At 48.8% G+C, this 14,061-nt stretch overlaps 1 long non-coding RNA gene across 1 annotated transcript; it reads right to left on the bottom strand.

The window, feature by feature from the left end:
• Positions 1–4,083: 4,083 nt before the first annotated feature.
• LOC142001235 (uncharacterized) lies at positions 4,084–12,572 on the bottom strand. The gene is made up of 3 exons (XR_012642420.1): positions 12,449–12,572; positions 10,272–10,419; positions 4,084–4,151 (listed from the first exon to the last, which is right to left on the bottom strand). It is a non-coding gene; the product is annotated as an uncharacterized LOC142001235 (long non-coding RNA).
• Positions 12,573–14,061: the final 1,489 nt, after the last annotated feature.

The raw sequence follows: 14,061 nt of genomic DNA, 5'->3' as shown, positions 1-14,061 counted from the left end.
TGCAAAACAACCAATCAGGAGAAAAACAACATGGGAGTAAAGAGGCAATGATGGGTGTTTAGAGATTACCCTGTTTAATGAACATCTGTTCGCTGCAGGCTCAAAGGGCTCAGAGAATTCCCCCTGAGGGATTTCTGAACGTCTGCACATAGGTGTCCTGCGCTCATTCACTGCTGTTATTTGCACTAGTGCAAAGCCGGTGTGAAATGCTATGGCAGTAGAACAGTAGTGTTCCATTCACTTTTGCGTGTGTGTAAATGTCAGCATAAGGCAATGCATGGGCAGGCCATTTTCTATGAAAGGAACTCAAGGTCCACAAGGAGAGAAACAATCACATATACTGGGTTTGATTATTCTCTCTCATCAGTTTCCTCCAGCCTGGACTAAGGCTTCGTCTACATTTCACGCGTACAGGGTATCGCTTCATCAGACTAGGGTGTGAAAAAAATACACCTAGCTGCAGAGTGGTTGTTGGGTAGGTCTGTAGCTTCACAAATAACAAGTAGTCCAGTAGCACCTCAAAGACTAACAAATATATGAGCTTTCATGGGTAAGACCCACCTTATTGGAGTAGGCTGTTAGAGACCACCTAGTTATGCTGACAAAATGCTCATTGTAGGTGCAGCTACACCCCCAGAATAGTGTTTTGTCAGCATAACTGATGTTCAGGGAGATAATGGACCAGTCGTTGTGGGGTTTTACAACCAATAAGGATTATGAGGTAGTAGCCAGGGTTCCATTTTTTTTTCCATCCATGGGCAGAATAAATTTTGTCATGTGCACCCAGGCGTGTGTGATGTGCACCACCAGGAGAAACACAGGCTGCCTGCTGTGGGTGCTCTGCTAACCAGCTGGGTGGCTTCTGAATCTCTCTGGGCAGCCGCCCAAGTGCTCAGCTTACAGGGAACACTGGTAGTAGCAAAGTGGAAGAGGGGAACCCAGGACTGGAATAAAAGGGGGAGCTGAAAGCCCCTGTAGCTTCTTCTGCTATTCTGTGACCCAGTCATTGAACTGTATGTTTGATGTGTCCTGGAGACAGGGTAGAACTCACTCTCTCTTCCTGGTCCTTTATATCTGGTTTCAACATGGCTTATCATCCCTACGTTAACACACAGATTTTCATAAGCAGCACAGAAGGCCAGACAAGAGGCAGCAGTAGGAATGGCAACAAAGTGGGTCTGTTATTTCATTGACTAATTGATCAGAAAGTGCCGTGCCAAATTCTGCTTTCTGCCACCCTGGTGCAAGCCCCATTCATTTCCACCCCCGGGGATTTGAATAACAAACACCACATTTCTGCCAAAGAAAGAGCCCGGACAATAGTGCCGAGAACAATCTGCTTTGGCGTCAAGGGCTGCACATGGCAAAGTCCAGAAAACAGAAGTAGCTGCGCAAACAGGTCTGTGTTTGCCTGGCAACAGCCTCCTCTGGCTCCAATCTCCAGCGCCTGCCAGTTAGGTGAAAATGTCCTTCTACCTTGCCAATGGATATGCAGCTGAGGCAGGGCTGGCAGAGCGTGTTGGTTGAGAATGCAGGCAGCTCAGCCAGTCCCTGCAAGAAGCACAACAAAGGGAAAAGAGGAAGCTTGCAGTTGCATCTTACACAGTCAAACTGATTTTGTCCCTGTGGCTGATAGATAACAACCCCACGGAACTCATGTTATTTTTAGCAGCATTTTGCGATTGCAGCTTTACCGCAAAACTGGCTTTGCAGCGTTCTGTGTCCTTCATCTGCCTTTCTGTGCAGAGACCCCACTTTGCCTGCTATCTCCCCACAGACCGGTGGATGCGGCAACTCAAGCCAGTGTTAAAAAACAAGCAGTCCTGAAGCACCTGAAAGGCTAACAGTTTTATTTTTTGGATAAGGAGCTTTCGTGGATAAGACCTACTTCCTCAGGTCTGACCCACGAAAGCTCATTACCTAATAAATAAAATTGTTGTTTTTTAAGGTGCTACAGCAGTGTTTATCAACCAGTGATACGAGTACTTGTGGGGGTGCACCGAGGTCTTCCAGGGGGTGCATCAACTCATCTACATATTTGCCTAGTTTTACAACAGGCTACATGAAAACACAAGTAAAGTCAGTCCCATCTAAAAGTTCATTCAGACAATGACTTGTTTCTACTGCTTCCTATGCTATATGCTGAATTAAGTACAATAGTTCTGTTCCAATTCATTTATTAGATGATAAGACGGTAGAAAGTCAGCAAGTTTTCAGTCGTCGTCTTGTGTGATATGTTTACATGTTTTTGTAAGTAAGTTTTTAAGTGAGGTGTAACTTCATGCTATGCAAAATAAATCTGACTCCTGAAAAGGGTACAGTCATCTGGAAAGGCTGAATGGCCTTTATTTCAAGACCTCAGATTACCTTAGGACCATGTTTCTCAACTGGTGGTATGCCTACCCTTCGGGCAGGGGTCAGCAACCAAAATAGCAAGAAGAACCACTTTTTTTTCAAATTTAGTAAAAATCTCAGTAATTCAAGAGCCTCAGTGCAGGTGAATACAAGATGGTCCTTAATAAATAAAGTCAAACCATATTTTTTGTATCCCCGGTGTTAAGAACTATGCACACAGTGATTTGTAATGTGAGATGTATTTACTGCAGGACATTTGCAGACCTTTTGCATATTCTGTTGAGGTTGCATTTTTTTGTTGCTGGTGAATTTCTCATTGCAAGTGGGACATAAACGGAGCTCAGCTGAACTCGATATGAATGCAAAGGGTTGGGGCCATTCAATTTGAAATTCTCTGTTTTCATCTTTGATTTTCCTCTCTTTTTAAAGCCATTCCAACCCCACTTTAGTTATGCCAATTTTATTTCATGTTTAATTTCAGTTTTCTCTCTTAAAATGTGTGTTGCCCTTCACAGCCGGAATGCCGCAAGTTTCCTTTTCGTTTTCAAAATCAAGACTTTATTAGCAACATGCTCAAAACAGAGATTCAGTCTCGCATCCCACAATGTGCTGCACATATTAAGGGGGGAGTAATTATCCAACATTTCAAGATCACATGTCGCTTGCTATTTAGACACGAGTTGCTCATTTTTGGGCTTCTAGACGTTCACCATTTATTGAAAGTAATCAGCAGGGTTTGGTTTTTTTTTTTTTTTTTTGTTTTTTTTTTTTGGTGACATTACAGACTAATGCGGCTACCCCCCGACTCAAGTCATTGTAGCAAAGTCTAGCATGGATTCCTTAACCACTTGACCAGTGCAGTCAGGGAGGCCAGATTCTTCTTGCTTGTGTAAACTCATTGGGTCTGACTTTTCCCATGTTACTCTAGTCCCACAGTGTCCCATATTCTCCTCATTTCACGTGTGGCGAACAGGGCAGCATTTTGTTGTGAATGTGGCTCAAGAGAGCCGTATATGTGGGGTGGCCCTCCAGCCGCTCCGGTGCACGCGCCCCACCAGATGGCCCCAGCAGTTTGTGCGGCGTGGGAGCTGGGGCAGTTTGGGGGGCGGCATGGTGGCTCGGGTGGCTCACGCCATGTGGCAGCTCAAGGGGCTTGGGTGGCTCGCACTGCGCGGCAGCTTGATGGGGGGCAGATCACGATGTGCAGCAGCTTGGGAGGCTCGGGTTCCACAGCAGTTCACAGGGGTGGGTCACACCGTGTGGTGGCTTGGGGCGACTTGTGCCCCATGGCTCCAGTGAGTAATGTGGGAAGCAGGGTAGGCCTTGCTGGGGGGGAGGGCAGTGGTGTGCCGGTAAATTATTTTTGGACACCACTGATCCCCAGATTAAAACTCTGGAGAGACCAAACTGGGAGGGGCCAAGCGCCTTTTGAATTTGCTTTTCTTAAAAGCAATTTTTTTCACCTTTTTGATTTGCTTCGAGATGGAGACAAGTCCCAGAGCCACCTCCTGAGTTCTGGGGAAGGATGGGCCTGTCGCGATAATGGTTCCAAAGCAGAACTAGGGCTCCAGATCCCCCAGCTTGGACTTCGCTCTCCGTCCCAAATCAGAACTGATGTATCTCTGAACAGGCCAAACTTTGGCAAAATTTGCTTCCAGCTTGGAATTCAAATGCAAACTCCACAGCATGGCTCCATATCTTCAGACACCGATGCACCCAAAACGTCGATCCAGGAGCAAATTGCACAGCTGGAAATTGTTTTACCGCAGCTTGACATCCTGCCTCCTCATTTACACCTGGGGAGAGAGGGTGTAAAGCTCATCACCTGCTCCCATGGCGCGCACAGTTTTCACCAGCATGAATGGTGACATGGGGTGGCAGGGCAGAATCAGCTCCCCTCATACCCAGGGTAGATCAGGAGGCAGCAGCATGAGGTTGCCGCAAGGGAGAGTAGATCCATCTCACCACACTGTGCTCCGCAGAGCCTGTACCCTTGCAGCTCTCTGGGCCGGCTTCCTGCTAGCCAGCCCCTGCCAAGCCTGGACGGAGGGTGCGTGAGAGGAGCGAGCTCTACTGGCACTCAAGCCAGTCTCTCCCCTTGGAGCCTTACCTCCCGCTCACAGCGATCCTCTGCCATTATTTGGCCCCTCCACCCCAGTACAACGCTGTACAGGCAGCAGAAGTAAAGGGCTGGAGGAGCTTCACCAGGCTCACCACCCCCAGTGCAGGGTCCTAGATGGTGCCTGGTGTGGGCAGTCTGACCAGCGCGGCTGTTTGTCAGGAGCCCAGGAGTGACAGATGCCTTGAGCAGCAGCTGGCCTTTGGAGGTCGCTGAGGCAATTAACACTGAGGCTGAATGCTAGGGCCTCTTGTGCACCCGGCGACTTGGACAAAGCCCCAAGCAGCAGCAGGTTGGGCTGCAGTCTGTCCCCAGAGCTGCTTCCCCTTTTAGGCTGGTTAATGAGCGTGTGCATCTCCATTATTATCCCTCACAACATCCTAGGCCCCAGGAGCTGTTACCATGGGGCAGAAAGGCAAGTCCCCCCTTTGGCTGGCTCCCAAAGCTTTCTCCCTCCCCTAAGCAGCCCAATGACTTGCCTGTCTGGGTCTCTGTCACATAGTCTTCCCTGGCAAGCAGAACACCCTCCCTCCTTCAGTAACTTCCCAGCTCCCAACACACCTCAGAAGGAGGATGTGTGGTTTAGTGACTGGAGAACAGGACTCCTGAGTGCCATACCTGATTCTGCTACTGCTGCACGGTATGGCCTTGTGCAAGTCACTTCTCTTTCTCCGACTCAGTTTCCCCATCTGTGAAATGGGGGTTGGAACTCTTTGCTGCACAGAGCAGAATGGGCTGTGATGCTTCTTTCATGCATGCTTGCAAAGCTGAGAGCCTCTGGTAGACGGTGCTGTGGGATCTCCTGACAGGGTAGTTCCTGGGGTAGAGTCCTAAAGCGCTGCACAAGGCACAGATTTGCTAACGGGATGGTTGGACAAACCCACTACTCAATGTCCTCGCAGAGAGGGTTTTAATAACTCACTGCCAACAGCCACCCCATGGGAAGTCACCCAAAATGCTGTTTAGCTGCCACATGTGCACAGACAGGCTGATGTGATCCAGATGAGGTTTGAACCTTTGGCTCCAGGAAGTCTGGGTAGAGTAAGCCTAAGGCTTAGGCTGCTAAACCACCCTGTTCCCTAGACACAAGGTGCACGAGGAAGGAGGAGGAGATAGGCCCACTGCCGCTGGCTCCCTGTGCTTGAAAGCACCCAGCGCTGCATTGTACCTGATCACGAAGAGATATGTTGCCATGCCCACCTGCAGACGCAAGGGCTGCTGCTATTCAGGGTCACAAACCGTGGATTTGCTCTAATTTAACCATTCAGGCTGGAGCCTGGCTCTGCTCTCACTTAAGCTGGTGTAAATCAGGAGTAACTCCACTGAAATCAGTAGCGTTAGACCAGTGTAAACAGGATGAAAGAGCAGGATCTTGGCCTTACTTTGCTCTGTGGACCTATAGCCTGTCTGTCCTCCACTTGGTCCTTCTCATACCACACCCCCAACGTTTCATACTTGGATCTTCTTGGTTCAAGAGCCTTCTCCCCTGCTACTGCAGCTGCTTAGAACACCGAATCCCATTTGAAAATGGTTTATTCCTCCTGATCACTCAGGCTACATCTGCACAGCAGTCCTTTTCCGACAGGGCTGCGACACACAAAAATACCGAGAGATCCTGGGGCACCTTATAGACTAACAGATATTTTGGAGCATAAGCTTTCGTGGGCAAAGACCGGCTTTGTTAGACGCACCTTAAACACAATTTCCCCAGGGTGAGGACCCTTTGTTTAAGCCTCCCTATCCCCATGGAAAAATACCAGATTCAAGATGAACAACAAAAAGTCCTGTGGCACCTTATGGACTAACAGATATTTTGGAGCATAAGCTTTCATGGGCAAAGACCCGCTTCATCAGATGCAACAGATTCAAGATGGACTCTAGCATCAGGTGTTACGGTCTTATGTCTTTGTAGGACTGGATTTACAGGAAAAACAAAGCCATTCCCAGATCATTGTCATTAGCATCACTAATGGCTCTCCTAGAAATTCTAAATTAATTAGCAGGTTTACACTTCATCTTTCTATCTTCACATGCCAGACTGACACATGCTCACAAAGAGAATATACACATGTACAGGCTCTTGAACTACAGGTTGCTTGCCCTGTTTTGCATAAAGCAGATCTGAGTTATGCATAGTCATATTCTAAACATATTTCCATAAACAAGTGGTGGCACAGTCTCACACACTCTCCAGTAGCAAATTTATCAGGAAAAGCAGGGCTGGTCCTGCAGATTTATTCTGTCACTGAGCCACCACCTGATACAGATCCTAGGCTTCTCTGAGGACATGCAAAGCAGTGCATGAGAGCAGGGCTGGTTTGCGGGAGGCTGGACAAGATTGCCTGCAGATGCTTTCCAGCTGATAATGACCCTCATTCTTGTTTTCTTCCTCTGCTAGCTCTTACATTGGGACAGGCACAAAAATCCAGCTAAGAGGCAAGAGAGCCAGCCTGAGAGCTCTGCAAGGGACCTCTCAACCTGCGTTAGCTGTGCCCTTGTGCAGCTGCTCAGAAGATTCCAGTGCTGCCCAGCTGACTAGCAGAGTGCCCACAGGTAGGTTTTGTGTTTCTACTGGTGGTGCACATGCCTTGGTGCACATAAAATTTATTCTATGCATGGCTGGAAAAAACATCTGCGTCTGGATAGAAAAGGTGAGGGGGAGCATTGCAAATCTCCTGGTTTTGGTGATTCACCTCCCATGCTGCTGTGGCAGACAGTGGCCTGGCCTCCCATCAGTGGGTCACAGTGTGGAGGTGCCTAACACTCAGAACCTGACTCTTTGATGGTGTGTCCTGCTCTCCTGGCCAGACAGGTTGGGACAAGCCTCAGTACGTGCCTTCCTGAGCACCCCTGTGTGGTACTGTCCCGCCTAGCGAACGCCTCTCACCAGCCCTGCCAATGGGGCAAAAGGGGCAGTTGCTCTGGAGCCTGGTGTTTCAAAGGGGCCCCGGGCTCCCGGCCACGGCTGTTGGTACTATGGTAGCAGTGGCAACCAGAGCCCCAGACCCTTTAAATCTCCACCAGAGTGCCACACGCCATGCGGCTCTGTGGGCTGTGGTGGGGGTACATGCCACGGTCTGGGCAGCTGTGGGTTATTAGCTGACAGGCCAGTGGGGCAGCTTGGCACATGTAGAGCATCTAGATTCACTGCATCCAGGGGTTCAAATGCCATCAGATGGGGCTGATCAGTGGAGTCACTGCATACCTGATTACCCAAGTTCCCCCAGCCCTGCCCAACAACGCAGATCCTGTGAGGTTTCTGATCTCCAGGGAGTTTTCTTTCAGGGGTTTGGAAGATTTTTACCCTGCCTGTTTTTCTATGCTCTGGCTGCAGCTTTTCACCCCAGAGCTGGCTGCACCTCTTTGGTAGGTGACGGGATTCTTGGCTGCAGAGGGATGCACACATTGGGCACCTGCAGCGAAGACCTCTTCGGGGTAGCAACAGGAAGAGAAGACACGAAGGGAGAGGATGGAGCCAGGGCTACCCATCCTCCACACAAGCCACTTGACGAGCACTTGCTGTATCCTTGTCAGGATGGTACAGTAACCATGCTCTCTTGGATAAGATAGCTCCCCACTGCCTGCAAAAGGAGGAGGTCTGAGCAGGCACAGGAAGGTGCCAGAGAAATGCAGAGCAATCTCGCTGCAGGGCAGGACCCAGGCAGGCAAACCTCCCCTGGACAAGATGGTCAGTTCCGCAGCTCTGTGGTGCCTGGGGCCCCAGCCACAGGGCCTTGCTCAGGGGACTGGCTCAGCTGCCAGTTTGGGCTGTGCCTGACTGGGTCACAGTGCAGTAATCCACACTGACACGTGGTAGCACATGGGCCATTCCCAGGCATCCTGAAATCCAGGCCCCACTCTCCTGTTCCAGCGTGAAACTTATTTGTTTGCCGGATGTGTGTTTACAAAACTCAGCCCCCCAATGTGAAACTGTCATTCTTTGCAAGGAGCGTGCAAGCCAGCCTTCCACAAGATCAGACCTCCCTGGTGCCGTGTGTGTCTCTCCCCTGAAGACCTTTTAGTATAAATAGCGAAGCCAAGCAAATGGTGGAAAAGGGAAACCGAGGCACGGAAATAGCGGGTGTGACTTACAAAGATAGAACAGTTCAGTGATCAGCACAAGAACTCAGGTCTTCATGCCTGAGTTATTAGTTCAATGGGTCCATCACACAGGAACATATCCTGTCTACATCTCATCTTTTATCCCGCAGCTCACTAAGGCACATTCTAGCCTTCCAGCGTTCACTTCACCCAGCAGTGATGTGCAACCATTTCTGGGGCGGAATGCAGCCGTTGCTCAGCAGTGTGCAAAAACCTCTCTGCAAGCATGCAGGGCAGGAAATGAAGGTGAACACTGGTGATTGAACTGAGCAGTGACACTTCCAGAGCACACAAAATATTTGAGACAAAAACATCTCATCACAAAGTGTTGAAGCAAATGCCAAGAGAGACCTTACTGGTGCACCTGAAAAAGCTGGTCTTTTCCCACGAAAGCTAATGCTCCAGAATATCTGTTAGTCTATAAGGTGCCACAGGACTTCTTGTTGTGTTTGAAGATACAGACTAACCTGGCTACCTCTCTGATTCTGGCCTTGCTGGAGAGGCAGCTGCTCAGTCTTGAAAAGACAGGCCCGGTGCATGCGATTGCTTGCAAAGAAGAACTGATTACACAAGAGCCCCCTGCCCCGCAACCTTTAGCTGAGAGACAGGATAGATGAAGCAAGGCCTGTCTGCAGTGCATTCAAGCCATAAACTCTGCAATAAGGAGTGGCACCAGACACCCCCACCTGCCACCACTCCTTAGCCTGTGGTGATCCGTACACAGCCAATTAGAGGCATAAAGTCAGTCACCTGCAATCTCAGCACTTTTCCTGGGCTGTTTGTGTTGCTTCCTCCCATTTACCAGCTGCTTTGGGCAGTCAGCAGCTTTGCCTGACTCATGTCGTTTGCTCTTTGCTTTACAGCAGTGCTGACTAGCTTGGCAAAGACCCGAGCAGGACTTCGCAGCCTCTAACAGGCAGGCTGCACAAGTCTGTAATCCTGTGCCCCATCACTAAAGCATTGACTCATTCATCCCCACACAAGCCCCTTGCTCTGGCATCACAATCCTACGCTACAGAGGGAGACACGACAGCTGAGGCTGAAAGTCACTGCCAGAGCTGGGCTTAAGATGCAAAACCTCCCAGCTCCCAGCCCCATGTGAATAGGTCATAACCCTTAGCTGCCACTGCCCCAGGCCCTTTACATGCACATCCTGTGCCACCCCCCCACCCTTCTCTTTGTTTGCCCTCTGCTGTGAAGCACCAGGTGGGCACTCACTGAGCAGGACAACGACTGATGATGTGCACACTTGCCACACTGGATGAGGGGTGGGGCAGGGTAGTTTATTCTCCATATAGACATAGTCACCAGGTTTCTTGTTGAGTCTGACACAACAGGGCCAACTTTGTGTGTGTGTGTGTGTGTGTGTGTTTGTTGCACCAACATCTGGTGGAGACCAGAGGGTGCAAGTTCTGTCTCTCCCTTCACAGGTGCATTCTGGGAAGGGCACACACTTTGGATGCCATTCAGCAGTGGCACCCACTGCTTCTTGGCTGGTCCCCTCTCTGCTGCACAGCCTCACCCATCTTCCAGTATCCAAACCCTTCTGGGCTGCCACTTTTGGCTTTCCCAAGGGCTCAGCAGCTGCACCTTCCAAAGCATCTCTAGCAGGCAGCATATCAGCATCTGCCATTGTGGCCTGTGACCATGGGGAAGCAAATGGGATCTTAAGAAAACCAAGGCTCAGGGAAAATACCCAGTAGCTCCTCTGCCAGCAGTGTGCTGGACAACCCCAGACTCAGCCAGTGCGGTTCCTCAATGCTGCCACTGGCCTTTGTCCTCCAAGGGGTTTTGAAAGCTGCAGTAGGCCCTCCAGCTGCTCTTTGCTCATCAGATTTCAGGCCCTGGAATTTCAAAAGCACATTTATTCTTGAGGAGCAAGTACAAGAGAGGAAATATACCAAAAACAAGAAAAGAAACTATACACGTGCTAAAAAGCTTATCCCAACTCCAGTATGACAACTTGGTATGTGTCAGTCCTTCTGACCCTTTGATAAGGATTGAGACATCTTTTTAAATGCTAGCACCTATCTGTTTTGCTGGATCAGAAAGAAGGCCCTAGGTTAATTTAGAATCAGGCTGCTTTATCCGAAAGCCCTGTTGTCTGTTGGTGCGGGAAGAACTCAGTTTGAAGCAGGGAGCTGGACTTGTGAGGTCCCCTCTAGCCCTAGGATTCTGTGATCAGGCAGCTGGTTATGATGTGCAGCTAAGGAGACCCAGTTGTGCCTCAGCTCTGCAAGAGGTGAGCTGCATGTTCTACAAAGCAAACAGACAGACCGCAGTCAAAGCAGTGCCTGGGCAGGCTGCGAAAGGATCTCTGGCTGATGCTGTCTTATTGGCCAGTCTATCTGGTAATCTGATCCGAGCCAAAGCTGCAGCTGCCCAGGTAAAAGAGGCCCTGGAGAAACAGTTCAGGGGCCTCCTGGGACTCGCCATTCTCTTTGTGTGGCACAGAACAGGGAAGCAGATCTCCCACATGCTGCTGTGGGGAAACACTCGCTCTCAGGGTAACGTCTCCCCTTTTCCTCCACAATCTCATGCCTCAAAGCAAAACGGGCTTAATGCAACCATTGGCTGTACAGACAGGGGACTAGCGAGTCAGTGCAGCATGGGGATTTCAGCCTGTCTACGGCACTGCTGAGGCTGGAATTCGGCACAGAGGTCTGGTGACCACAGTTTAAAATGGATTGACAAGGGTGCAGTGAAGAGCCGGACAGACGACTGAAGGATCGGCACTCGTGTGGCATGTTAGTGGAACCATTAACAGAAGTGCCCGCAAAGATACAGCTTTACAAAAGCACCGGATGCTGCACAACATGCATGGACCTGAGTTAAAACCAATTACCCCGAGATGCCTGGCACTTCCATTTCCAACTGCAGGCAAATGGAGCTGCAGGTGCTCAGCACACTTGAAAATTGGGCTCTAGAGCTTAGCTGGATTCAGGATTTTACACTTTATAACTACAGAACAAAAAGCAGTCAAGTAGCACTTTAAAGACTAGCAAAATAGTTTATTAGGTGATGAGCTTTCGTGGGACAGACCCACTTCTTCAGACCATAGCCAGACCAGAACAGACTCCATATTGGTCTGAAGAAGTGGGTCTGTCCCACGAAAGCTCACCTAATAAACTATTTTGCTAGTCTTTAAAGTGCTACTTGACTGCTTTTCGTTTTGATAGTGTATAGACTAGCACGGCTTCCTCTCTATTACTTTATAACTACAGGTTGAACCTCTCTAATCCAGAACTCTCTTATTTGGTGACACCTGTGATTCTAGTTAGCCGAATGACCACTTATCACGTGTGGCCAAGTTTCCTGTAGTCCCACTGAGTGTTATGTGCTTAGTTACCTGTAATTTACCCCTGAATGTCTGCTAAGAGCCTAGTAAGCAGTGGAAGCGTGAGTAACATGTTAGACAATGTTGATCTCCCATGGTCCAGCAAATCCGTTTGGTATCGGTCCGGCCCAAAGGAGTCAGATGAGAGAGGTTCAACTTGTACTCTAATACAGCTGCCCCTGCAGGAACCCATCCTGGAGACAGTCTACAGATAGAAACAGGGTTTTGCACAAGTGAAAAATCTCTAATATAGACAAGTCTTGTGTTGGGGCTTTAAGCGAGAAGCAGCCATGTGCTTTGGAAGCGTAACTGCTGGTTGCTAGGTTGGTAAGGCATTGTTCATGCAGCAGAACTTCCACCTGTTGCATGGATGCTCTGAAGTGAGAGAGATTTCCTTTGAGAAAGGGAGCCTAGGCTAAGAAATGGTTGGGGTTCAACATGAAAGGTTCCCTAATACCACTAGAAGGGTGTGGCACCAACACAGGGTTACTAGGGTTCATCGCTGGCATGTGGCACGCTACTAGGAAGTGACTTACAGATCAAAAGGCAGCAATGGACATCAAGACACCTGGTGAGTAGACAGGACTGGGAACCAGGACTCTGGGGTTCCATTCCAACGTCTCATCTTGTGGGCTTCAGGCAAATCTCCTCACCTCTCTGGCCTTCCTTCTCCCACCCTGTAAAACGAAGATAATGTTTACCTACCTCCTGGATGAGTTATAAAGCGTAGTTAACTGAAGCTTGTAAAATGTTTTGAGATCCTAGGTTAAAAAGGCAAAGTAGCCCCAACCTGCTGACCTTCAGAGCACGTTGCAAAATCCATCTGTTTGCTTGGACTTTTAGGCAGTGTTCAAGGAATGAGAGGGGTTTTGTTTTCTCCCTGAAATTACCAGTTGGGTGAGCTAATTTACTTTTATTGTGAGCAAAGGCTGCTAGATGTTTATTCACGCATACAGGCTGCAATTCCACCTAACAGCCAGGGTGCCTAGAGTTATGGTCAGGACATTGTGTATCGAAATGTAAAGCGTTATAAGTAAATAATAATCTAGCCCATTTCAGCAGATGAGCTCAAGTGCTATACAAAAGAAGACAATGTCATTGGCCTTGTTTTACACATGAGAAAACTGAAGACATGGAGGTGGAGAAGTGACTCACCCAAGGTCACCCAGCACACTAGTGGTAGAGCCAGTAATAGAACTAGTCTCAAGAATCCTACCCCCAGTGCACTAGCCACTAAGCCACACTATTATATACATAATAATACATACACACACACTCTCTCTGTCATGAAGAACCCTGAAGTTCATTCATGCCTCATATTCAAAGCGACGCAAAACACCTATCAATGGTGATAGCAGCGCCTCCTCCCTTGCTCGGTTATTACAGATGGATTCTGCTCTTCCCCCCTCCTTTCCTTGTTCATTTCTGTAAAGGGTATCTCTGGCTACAATTTTTTCCATTTTGTTGTTAGGGCAGGATAGGCTAGCAGGAGGCTCACCTGTCCATGGTTTGCAAGTGCTTGCACCTGACTTGCAAAGGCTTGCAACTTTCTACCAAATAACTTGGAGAATCTGTTCATAAAACTTTGAAATACAACCAGCAAATGCTACAAGGTGTAATTATGAATGTTGAATCTGTTGGACTAGTGATTACCTTGTTTTGGAGGAGGAAGTGTGGGCTAGTAGCCAGAAGCTATTAAACTCTTATTCAATCTGGGGGTGGAAATTTCAGATATGCCAAAGACGTTGGAGCATTTGTGCCTTGAAATTTCCACTCTGTTGATTAATCAACACTAGAATCACTACAGTGGAGCAGCAGCACAGAGACCACTGCTGTGCGCCAATGGAAGAGTGCTGTCCCATAGGCATAATAGATCTGCCTCTGCAAGCGGCGATAGCTACGTCTGCACAGAAACTCTTCCACTGATATAGTGCCATCCACATTTGCACTGAGGTCAGTGTAACTTATGATGGTCAATGGGGTAGATTTTTTCATCCCTATCCCCCCCAAGTTATACCAAGAGAAGTGCTATTGAGTAGCACCCATGTTATAGACTGAAAGGCGGGATGGGCATTTTAAGAGAATGCTTGTGGAGGGGTCAGAGCAAAGGAGCCAAACTCAGGAGCGATGTTCCCTCTAATTTTTTTTC

Source organism: Carettochelys insculpta, chromosome 24, assembly GCF_033958435.1.
Source record: "Carettochelys insculpta isolate YL-2023 chromosome 24, ASM3395843v1, whole genome shotgun sequence".
Classification (NCBI taxonomy): Eukaryota; Metazoa; Chordata; order Testudines; family Carettochelyidae; genus Carettochelys; species Carettochelys insculpta.
The sequence above is the reverse complement of the archived record's forward strand: the minus strand, read 5'-3'. Positions and strand labels throughout refer to the sequence as shown.